The 12,145-nt window shown below is 40.1% G+C and overlaps 1 protein-coding gene across 2 annotated transcripts in view; it reads right to left on the bottom strand.

Annotated features, from left to right (window-relative positions):
- The window catches only part of LOC148865054 (protein NPGR2-like), a 28,074-nt gene that overhangs the window by 842 nt on the left and 15,087 nt on the right, over positions 1 to 12,145 (bottom strand). The gene's annotated exons all lie outside the window — the stretch shown is intronic.

Genomic DNA, 12,145 nt, shown 5'->3' with positions numbered 1-12,145 from the left:
AGAATTCCCAACTGAATTTTGATGGGAGCAGCCAGGGCAACCCAGGGCCCTCTGGGTTGGTAGGGGTTCTGAGAAATGAGGCCAGAGAGGTTCTCCTTCTCTACTCTGGCCCATTGGGAGTTGGGAATTCTATTAAAGCAGAATTAGGTTCCACACAGGGAGTCCTTGCAAAAGAATTGGGTGTGGAGCAGCTGCTGATTGAGGGGGACTCTAAGTAGTGGGGTGGCTAAATAATTCAGAGGATGTCACATGGATGTACAAGAATGTGCTAAAGAAATACGAATTGCTGACAAGGAATATGTCTGTCACAGTACAATGGGTTGGAAGATCAGCAAATGCCTTCCCTGATACCTAGGCAAAACAAGGGACAAATAGGGAAACACTGTTTTGGGATAAACTGAAATCTTGTAGTAGCATGCGCAAAACCCAGAAATGCAGATTCGAATGGCACCCAAAAATGAAAGAAAAACAGAGATAAAGAGAAGCAAGCAAAGAGGACACAGATTTATGTGGTTTGGCTTATAGTCTATGTCCACAGGCAAAGGAGTAGAAATTCAGTATGTAATCTGTAATGGAGACGAATACAAAGCTGTGCACTCACAACCTCACTCACAGAAAACCCTAAACCCCAAATACACCCAAAGTCTCCCTCTTCTCTCACACAACAAAGACCAAGTATACAAGAGAGAAAACCCCCGAAATACATAACTCTTCCTATTCGGTTTGGACCCTTAAGTTGAACCCCAATGGTGATTTGTGGTGGACTACTGGCCCTATGCTTCCACCACAAGCCACTATGAATTTTTGCCTACGGGTTTTTCTCAACTTAATTCAGAACGGGTTCATGAAGCGTGTCACAACAAAGAATTCAAGGCACAACCCTAACAGATTTTAATGGAATGTGATATATTATTTATCAAAATGAAATTCAAATTCAAATAGAACTATAGTTGCCAAGGAATCTAGGTGATTCTGGGTGCCAGCGGGGTGCTTACGCAACATTTAGGCAATAAGAATTTCATAAAAAAGACCTAGTTCCAACCATGAGTGCCATCTACCCAAAATCATATGGAAAACTTTGTCCACTAAAGATTCCCAAAGTCACCTGAATGTTCTCTAGTTTTGGGTACTACTCATTATGCATATTAATTGAAAAAATAGCAATTTTAATTTTATTAAATTTCCTCTCAAAACATGGCAAATCATCAGATCTAGGACAAATGGTATTTCAAATATATTAATTCCATTACTTCAAAAAATAATACTAATATAATAAATATTTAAGAAAGAAATTTCATATCAAATTAGCAACTAAGAAGGCTATAATTTTATACAATAAAATTTAAGTTACAAAACAAGTAAAAAAGACGGAACAATGTGGAACCACTATTTTATTTAATGCAAGAGAGAGAAAGAGAGAGAGAGAGAGAGAGAGAGAGAGAGAAAGAGTAGAAGAAACAATAAAAGAAACTTCTTTATACTTTGATTCTTTCTTTCTTTTTCTTTTTTGGTAATAAATAAAAAATAGAGATTACATCAAGGTGATGAAGAATCACCAAAATCAAACAAAGTATAATAAGCAAACAGCAAATACTATTACATCAACAAACTGGAATCATACTCTAAAACAGACCAAAAGTAATCTTCAAAAACTTTCTTTGAGATGTCTTCAAAATCTGGTAGGAATAAAACCCAGTCCTACGACTTTTTCCATTCAAGAAAACAATTTGTTCCTTGGTTTTTGATTGTCCATCAAAAGTTCTTATATTTCTTTCCTTCCAAATTTCCCAACAAATTGCAAAGGGAATGCAGCTCAAAACAATATTTGATTTCCTAATTCCTCTCAGCTTGGGCCAGCTACCAAATATTTCCTCTCAGATGATGGATCCTTCTCCTCCATTGTTGGTCGAGGATCTATATCTTTGCCATTTGGCCTACCTCTATCAAATGTTTTACATGTTCCAAAGCTGCCTATAAATTTGCTACCTATTAGCAGCATTACACACTCTTTGAACTGTTCAGTAACTTTTTTCCCTCAATCTTGTGTCTTTCAAGATTTGGCCTCCAGGAGGATGATCGATAAATGGAACATGGTGAATGGTCTCTATGTGCTGGAGAATAAAGTTGGTCTTGTAGCCTCAGAGTCTTCGAGTCAGTCAAATAAGAGTCAGGTTACTTTGTGGCACAATCGTTTTGGTCATATGTCCTTTGAGTCTTGAAGTACTTGTTTCAAAAATTGTTTAAGTCTGTGTCGATTAATAAATTTAGTGTCAAGTGTGTCAGCTAAGCAAGCATTGTAGAACTTCATTTCCTTTGCGTAATAAAAGATCATATATTTCCTTTTCCATTGTGTATTCTGATATTTGGGGACCCGTAAATATTCCAATGGAGAATGGCTAGAAATACTTCATATCTTTCATTGACAACTTCTCTCAATATACATGGGTGTACCCTTGCACTCTCGAGAAGAAGTTCCTAAACTTGTGAAAGCCTTCCGACGTATGGTATACACACAATTTCAGACAAAGATTTAAAATTTCCAATTAGACAATGCCAAAGAGTATTTTCATGGTGACCTCATGCTGATACACATGAATGTTCTCAAAAGGTTCTGGGTGGATGCTGTTATGACTATGGCTTATCTTATCAATCGGAAGCCATCTCGTCTCTTGGAGTACAAGTCCCCTCGTCAGCTCATCTTCCCTACAACTCCATTGTTTCCTATCTCTATGCGTGTCTTTGGGTGTAAGTGTTTTGTCCATGATTTGTTTCCTACTCGTGGTAAGCTAGACCCCAAATCCATTGTTTGTGTTTTCCTTGGCTACCCCCTTTCCCAAAAGGGTTATCATTGCTTTGACCCCATTTCCAAAAAGTACTTTGTATCCATGAATGTTTCTTTCTTTGAAGGTGTGCCTTTCATTCCTGCTTCTCCTCAGGGGGAGAGTCCAAGTGAGGAGAAATAGAGACAAGTTTTGTTGCCTTCTCCTCTTGACCCTCCTTTATTTAGGGTTTTTCATAGACAGTGGTACAAAAGTCAAGGCCGGGGTCAACAAAGTTCAATAGACACAAAGCATCTTGAAGCTATGCAACCTATGCCATCCGACTCTCAAGGGTTGAATCCATCACTGCATCTAGGTACTATTGTTCCAGTTGATATCCTTGAACCCATTGATATTGACACTTCCAAATGTGATCTGGATCTTCCTATTGCTAAGAGGAAGGGTGTCAGGTCATGCACCACACACCACCCAATGGCTCATTCCTTATCCTATGAGAATGTTTCACCCTCTTTCCGTGCTTTCCTCTCCGCTATTGATAGTGTTTCCCTTCCTAAGAGTGTTGCAAAAGCTTTACTTGTTCCTGAGTGAACATATGCAATGAAAGAGGAGATCAATGCCCTTCACAAACATGGCACATGGGAGTTGGTAGATCTTCCTGAGGGAAAGGAACCTATGGGGTGCAAATGGGTATTCTTTGTGAAACATAAGGCATATGACACAATGGAGAGGTACAAGGCCCAGTTAGTTGCAAAAGGTTTTTCACAGGTGTATGGAGTTGATTATGTGGAAACCTTTGCACCTGTAGAAAAAATGAATTCTATTCGAGTTCTCCACTCTTTAGCAACAAATCTAGATTGGGAGCTTCATCAATTGGACATTAAAATGCCTTTCTGAATGGTGACTTAGAAGAAGAAGTGTACATGACCCAACCTCCAGGTTTTTGTGCTAAGGGAAATGAGTAGAAAGTCTATAGATTGAAGAAATCTTTGTATGGCTTAAAACAATCTCCAAGGGCCTGGTTAAGTAGATTCCACAAGGCAGCTCAACAGATGGGTTTTAAGCAGTGCCAGTTTGATCACACACTCTTTGTGAAGAGAGAACAAGTAGAGTGGCAACCTTAATTGTGTATGTCGATGATATTATTATCATTGGTGATTGGGACTCAGAGATATAGAGATTGAAGAGATTCTTGCCCACTCAGTTTGAAGTGAAGGATTTGGGGCCTTTACGTTATTTCCTTGGAATTGAAGTTGCCTGCTCCAATCAGGGTATCTTCATCTCCCAAAGGAAATTTATTCTAGATCTCTTAAAAGATAAGGGGAAGCTTGGAGCAAAACCTGCTGACACTCCTATAGATGTAAACCACAGACTTGGGGATTGCAGTGGTGAGCCCATAGAAAACACAAAGCAATATCAAAGATTGGTGGGCAGACTTCTCTACCTATCTATGACAAGACCTAACATTGCATATGCAGTGGGAGTCCTTAGTCAGTTTATGCATGCTCCTAGGGCCACACACTTAGAGGTAGCATACAAAGTTCTTAGATATTTAAAGAAATTCCATGGGATAGGGCTCCTATTTGGAAAACATGGGCATATGAGAGTTGAGGTTTACACTGTTGTAGATTGGGCTGGTTCTGTGGATGACAAAACCCACGAGGGGCTATTGTGCCTTTGTTGGGGGAAATCTTATTACTTGGAGGAGTAAGAAACAAAGTGTTGTGGCCAAATCAAGTGCAGAAGCTGAATACAGGGCCATGTTTCATGGTGTGGCAAAACTACTATGGATAAAGAATCTCTTGGATGAATTGGGCTTTCCTCTTAGTGACCCTATGTCATTTTATTGTGACAATAAGGCAGCCATCAACATTGCAGCCAATCCTATTCTCCATGATAGAACTAAACATATAGAGGTTGGAAAACACTTAATCAGGGAAAAATTGGAAAAAGGAGAAGTTTGCACTCCCTGCATCAGCTCTGAGGAACAACTTGCAAACATCCTTACCAAAGGATTAAACTCCATGTGGCACTATAATCTTTGTGACAAGTTGGGGATGATTCATATCTATACCTCAACTTGAGGGGGAGTGATGTAATCTTAGTTACTGTTTTATTATTTTATATTGTCGCCCTAACATAGAAATAAAAAGACTGGTGCCACCAGCCATACTTTTGGTCTCCAATCTTCTCTTCTCTTTTCTTCTCTTCTCTCTTCTTCTTCTCCTCTCTTCTCTACTTCACTCCTGATCAAAATCAAACCGTATGTCATCTCATGTGTTAGAGTACAAGGCCCCACATCAGCTTTTGTTTCCAAAAGCTCCATTGTTCCCATTCCTATGCGTGTTTTTGGTTGTTGCTGTTTTGTTCATGATCCCTCTCCCTCTCGTGGTAAACTTGACCCTATGCCTTTCCATGCGTTTTCTTGGGTGGCCCTTCTTCTTAAAAGGGTTATCGATTTCATGACCTTGTTTCCTAAAAATACTATGTTTCTATGGATGTGTCTTTCTTTAAGAGTAGGCCTTACTTTCCTGTTTCTCCTCAAGGGGAGAGTAGGGTTGAGGAGAAACACAAGCAAATGCATCTTCCTCGTCTTCCCAATCCTCCTCCATTCCGTGTTTTTTTTTGCTGCCGAAAGGACCAGCTGATTTCAAAAGCAGTAGAGTAACCTGAAGCCATAGCATCGACATTATCGGACTCTCTGGGGTAGATCCTTCCCTACCAGGTACCATTGTTCCCATTGACATGCCTAAACCCCTTGATATAGACACCTCTATTGCTGATGATCTTGACATTACTATACTATCTCCCATTTTGTATCTTATGAGAACACCTCACCTTCTTTTAGTTCTTTCCTTTTTCTCCATTGACAATGTTCCTATCCCTAAGAATGTAGCAGATGCCTTATCATTTCCTAAAAGGACAAATGCAATGAGAGAGGAAATTAGTGCTCTATGCAAAAATGGTACATGGGAGCAAGATTCAAAATATCAATACAGGCTAATACACCGATAGGGGCATATCGACTTGTATCGAGGCTCACTTCTCCATTTTATTAGTTTTCTTTTCAATCCGGTTTAGAGGGGTCGATTTAAGGACTATCTACCCCCTGAACCATGGTTTGTCTAACCCAAAACACTCATTGTAGGGGCATATTAGGAAGCCCCATATATGATACATATCGGCCGATACGGGCTGATACGTATCGAAACATTGAATCATGTATGGGAGTTGGTGGACCTTCCTGATGGAAAAGAACCAATAAGGTGTAAATGGGTATTTGCAATGAAAAATAGAGTTGATGCCACAATGGAAAGGTATAAAGTTAGTTTGGTGGCAAAGGGGTTCACATAGGTATATGAAGTTGATTATGTTGAGACTTTTGTCCCGATGGCCAAGATGAACTCCACTAGAGTCCTCATTTCTTTTGCTACCAACTTTGATTGGGAACTTCATCAATTAGATATTAAGAATGCTTTTTGAATGGTGATCTAGAGGAAGAAGGGTATATGGTCCAACCTCCTGGTTTCTATGCTAAGGGCAGTGAATAGAAAGTGTGCAAACTAAATAAATCTCTGTATGGCTTAAATCAATCACCAAGGCCTCGGTTTAGTAGGTTCCATTAAGTTGTGCAACAGATTGGTTTCAAGCAGTGTTAGTCTGATCATACATTATTTGTGAAGAGATAAAAAGGAAAAATTGCAATAGTAATTGCGTATGCTGATGATATAGTTGCCACTGGAGATAGGACAAGTGAGATTGTGAAGCTGAAAAAACTTTTAGCTACTTAGTTTGAGGTGAAAGATCTAGGCCCCTTAAGGTACTTTCTTGGAATTGATGTTTCCTGATCAGAAAAAGGTATCTTCATTTCTCAAAGGAAATACATCCTAGATCTTCTTCAGGGCACAAGTAAACTAGGAGTGAAGCCAATTGATTCTCTTAGTGAGAAGCAAGAGATATAATCACTTGAATAGAATTCATTTTAGCCATAGGTGCAAAGGTCTTCTAATAATCATTCTCATATGTTTGGGGTATACCCTTTTTCCACCAACCTAGCTTTGTACCTTTTAATTGAAACATCAGCCTGGTGTTTAACTATATACACCACTTGCAAACCATTAGAACCATACCCACAAGAAGTGAAACAATTTCTTAGGTTTGGTTCTTTATGAGGACCTCCATCTCCTGGTGTAAGAGGACGACAGACATAAGTATATGGACTCGGCTGAACTGGATCAGACTAGTCAACTTTGTTGTTAATCAATTAAAAAAAAAAGCTTAAGTGCTGAACATTCTAGCACAACAACAAATCAACATATGTTCAAGGGGCCATTCAACCCATTACACACTTTGAGCCCATGATCCATCGTTGGACCACCATGAATGCATTTCTTGACTGGCCCATTCCCTCTCACTCTCTCTCTCTCTCTCACCTCTATTGCAACTATGAATCATCTCCCTAGATTTCAGAGCCTAGACCACCATGTCCGTTGGCCTCACACATGGTTCATAGAATCCTTCCACAGTGGGGACTACACTACATCTATAACATTACAAAGAATAGAAACAAAAGAAATGACAAAAATATAGGGATAATAGCAAAGTGAAAGGGCATCATAAGAAACATAGTGATGGGATAGGCAGTGCATTTCCTTTTTCCTTTTCAAACTGCAATGGGAAAGTCAAGCTCAAATTGTACGATGTCAAGCTTAGTAGCAGTAGGAATAGGAAGCTCAGAGTCAATAGGAGTCTTAAATTCAAGATTACTTTTAGGGTTACCTGGAGCCAGGAGATCAGATTGTTGTGGACATTCAGCCTCAAGAGCAACCCTCCTTCTATGCTTGATGAACCACTGCTACTAGGACCATTGCTTAGGAACATGGGGAGGAGGAGAAGAAGAATACTATCACTACAAGTAAGAAGAGAGGAAGATGGATCAAGAGTATCCATAGAGGTAGGAACAAGGAAACAAAATGGAGTTCGATCTTCATGAACACTCTCCCCCTAAAGAGAAGGACAAGGTGACTGAAAAATGGAGTAAACTCAAGAAATGTGACATCCTTAGACACACAATGTCGGCCAGAGTGAGGGTCAAAGCACTTAAACCCCTTTTGGACTAGAGAGTAACCCAAAAACACACACTTGATGGATTTAGGATCAAGTTTGAGGTGAGAAGGATTTATATCATGAACAAAACAACTATAACCAAAGACTTTAAGAGGAAGACAAAAAATGGGACCATTAGGGAAAAAAGCTAATGAGGTGTAAAGTTCGTAAAGGAGGTCTATTAATGAGATACACCACTGCTTCAACTGCGTCTCCTCAAAAGCGAATGGGCACATGCATCTAGTCAAGTAGCCCTCTAGCAACCTTAATCACATGTCTAATTTTTCTTTCTGCTACACCATTCTACTGTGGAGTATGGAAACATGAGCCCTAATATTGTCAGACCCCTTTTCTTTTGGAAAATATGTAAGTGCTTTTCAAAGTACTCCTTAATATTGTCAAACCTTATTATCTTGATGTTCTTCTCAAATTGTGTTTCCACCATTTAAAAAAATGTTCTAAACAATAGAGGGGACTTCATTTCACTCTTTATCAGATATAACCAAGTGTATTAAGAGTAATCATCAATGAACAAGATAAAGTACTTATAGCCACCCATACAAGGAACCCTTCCCATTGACCATGGTACATAATCTCAAGATACATGATTATGAAATTAAGTGAATATGTCTTCTATTCAATTTAAATTGACAGTCATAAAACAAAGATTACAACCATTGGCTTAAAAATATAATACTGAATAATCTTACTAATAATTATATCTTAAATTTATATGCATAGCATATATAGTAATAACTTAATATTGCAAGGGCCATTGCTAGGTGTAAGGGTAAAATCTTGGGTTGATAAGCATGAGAAAAGTGGTTTGAGTCTGATGGTGGTCACTTTGTGCAAAAAAAAAAATGCCAAAGGTTAGGACCATATCCAGTCTATCCCTCACAACACCCCAGTAGCTAGGACCAACATTGGGTAATGGTATTTTTTTAATAAATGTAATATTGTCAGTTCAAATCTTAATCAGATTGACATGGGGTAGATCCAGATTGATACAATTATACATAGATATCTTTTTGAAATCCATACCCTGCTTAATTAACCTGAATTGGTTCTGGATCCTGATCTAATCCATTGACAACTATTACAGTTTAAAAGGAACTACTGCATCTAATTTTTATTCTTTCAGTCACATTACTTTCATGCCATTCTCAATGTTTCTCTATTTTTGTAGAATATCTTGATGAGAAGGCAGTATATGTTAGGGACTGCCTAACTCAGGGACTCTTTTGAGGGAGCCTGCCTCCTGAATGAGAGAGAGAGAGAAAGAGAGAGAGAAAGAGAGATTGTATTCCCAAATCGATTATCCCCTCCTAGCTTCCTTTCCTTATTTATATACTGCTGTTACAATTCTGTTATACCCGCCTCTCCACTTGTCCAGTTTGTTAGTTAGTGTGTTCTAGTGGTTGGTTGTTAGTTACATTCTTTAAAGGTTGACGTGGCCTTTTCTTGTACACTTGTATTCCCTTTATTTGTGTCTCAACAGTCCCTCCTCCCTTGAAAGCGACATTGCCCTCAAGGTCAAGATGTGGAAATCTATTCTGTAAATCCAAGGTTCCCAAGTTGCATCCTCAATTGGGAGACCTGACCATACCACCAATGCCTCTGCGATTCCCTTTGTGTATCCACCTGAAATCTGTTCCTTGGGTTCTTGGAAGATCACTGAGAACTTCTGAAGTAGCTGCTGTAGTTGTGTGCGGCCTTCTTTGGATCTTCTTCCTTGGGCTATGTAGATAATCAAGACTGCTATTCAGTCTTGATCACTAAGAGATTTCAGATTCGATGAGAAGAGAATATGAAGAAGATGTAAAGGGAAGAGTGGGAGAAGAGCAATAGAACACAAAATTTTAGGAGAAGAACAGAATCTCAATCATTCTGCCGCCACCACTTTAAGATAGTATATATAGGTTATCTCGAGTTACATGAAAGGACATATCTGCCCTTGGTGTTTACATCATAACTGCTAACAAATAACAAACAATATAAAACTGAAACTAGAAATAACAGAACTGAAAAAAAAATAACAACCACAGCTGTGACTACCCTACGGACAGAGTGAAACCACAGCTGTGGGGCCCACGTCACTGTTCTCTACACTCCCCCTCAAGTTGGGAGTATATGTTCATCATTCCCAACTTGGATAGATCCACCTCTAGCTTCTTTCTTGATACGGATTTAGTAAGAATGTCTACTAGTTGCATACTGGATGTGATGTAAGGGAGGCATACTTCTTGAGATGAGACCCTCTCTCGCACAAAATGACGGTCAACTTCAATGTGTTTGGTTCTGTCATGCTGTACTGGATTATGTGCTATATTAATGGCGGCTTGATTATCACAGTACAGCATCAGAGGCTTCTCATACTCAATACCCAACTCCTCAAGTAGAGATCTTAGCCATAGAATTTCAGCCATTCCATTGGCCATGGACCTGTATTCTGCTTCAGCACTTGATCGGGAGACAACACTTTGTTTCTTACTTCTCCAGGAGACAAGGTTTCCTCCCACACGGGCACAATATCCCGAGGTAGACCTTCTATCATCAACACTCCCAGCCCAATCTGCATCAGTATAAACCTCCAACTTCATGTGATTGTTGTTCTTGAAAAGTATGCCCCTACCTGGGCATCTCTTCAAGTAAGCTAAGATTCTTTCTGCCGCAAGAAGATGTGTGGTTCTAGGAGAATGCATGTACTGGCTGACAACACTAACAACATAGGTAATATCTGGCCGAGTGAGGCAGAGATATAGGAGCTTTCCCACCAGTTGCTAGAACACAACTTTGTCTTCCAGAGGCTCTCCACTCTCGGCACTAATCCTGTGATTCTGTTCAATTGGTGTATCTGCAGGCTTGACACCTAACTTTCCAATTTCTGCCAACAGGTCTAAAACATATTTCCTCTGAGATATGAAGATCCCCTGTTTGGATCTAGCAACCTCAATACCCAAAAAATACCGAAGTACACCAAGGTCCTTCACCTCAAATTCTTGTTGAAGAAGCTGTTTAAGAGACTCAATCTCATGGCTATCATTCCCTGTGACCACAATATCATCAACATATACTGCCAATAGTGTCAAAGAGGACTCCACCCTCTTAATGAATAGGGTATGATCTGACTGGGCCTGTACATATCCAAACTTTACAAGTGCTAGTCTGAATCTATCGAACCAAGCCCTAGGTGACTGTTTCAAACCATACAAAGCCTTGTTGAGCCGGCAAACCTTCTTACCTACTACATCATAGAATCCAGGAGGCAAATGCATGCAAACTTCTTCCTGCAGATCTCCATTCAGAAAGGCATTTTTCACGTCCATTTGGTATAAAGGCCAGGTGTGACTTGCTGCAAGAGACAAGAGAACTCGAATAGTAGTCATCTTGGCTACTAGTGCAAATGTCTCCAAGTAATCTATGCCATAAGTCTGTGTAAACCCTCTTGCAACTAACCGAGCTTTGTACCTCTCAATAGATCCATCTGCATTATGCTTCACCGTAAATACCCATCTGCACCCGACTGGTTTCTTTCCCTTTGGCAAATCAACTACCTCCCAGGTGTTGTTCTTCAACAGAGCATCCATCTCAACTTGCATTGCATCTTTCCATTCAGGGAAGGATAGGGCTTCTTGCACTGTTCTTGGAATAGAGACATTGGAAATGGAGCTAAGGTAGGACTTGTAGGTAGGAGATAGACGATCATAGGATAAAAAATGGGAAATACAGTGAGTTGTGGATGTGGTACGATGTCGTTTCCCTTTACGGACTACAATTGGAAGGTCAAGATCATCTGTAGAGGAAGTCTCTGTGGGCTCTGTGACTGAAGTATTTGGACCTGGAGCTGCAGATAAGATTGGAGCTGGTCTGGACTGCTGATGATCAGGATCAACCTGCCTGCACCGCCTATGATAAACCCTCAACTCCTGATCCCGCTGACCACCCTCACCATTGCATCTTTTCCTCAACTCCTGATCCCTCTAACCACCCTCACCATTGCGGTTCTCATCACCCAATGGAAAGGTAAAGGAATTGCCCCACTCTCACTACTCTCCCCCTGAAGACAAGAACTCAAACCCCCACTCTCACTACTCTCCCCCTGAGGGGCAACCCGAGGATAATAGGGTGTCCCCTCAAAGAAAGTGACATCCATGGAGACAAACTTCCTCCCGGAGACAGGATCATAACAGCAATAACCCTTTTGAGTTTGTGCATAACCAAGGAAGATGCATTTGGAGGCTTTGGGTTCGAACTTGGAG

The sequence above is a fragment of the Nelumbo lutea genome, chromosome 3 (assembly GCF_056320005.1).
Source record: "Nelumbo lutea isolate HS-2025 chromosome 3, American lotus-T2T, whole genome shotgun sequence".
Taxonomy (NCBI): Eukaryota; Viridiplantae; Streptophyta; class Magnoliopsida; order Proteales; family Nelumbonaceae; genus Nelumbo; species Nelumbo lutea.
This window is presented reverse-complemented; position numbering and strand designations above follow the sequence as displayed.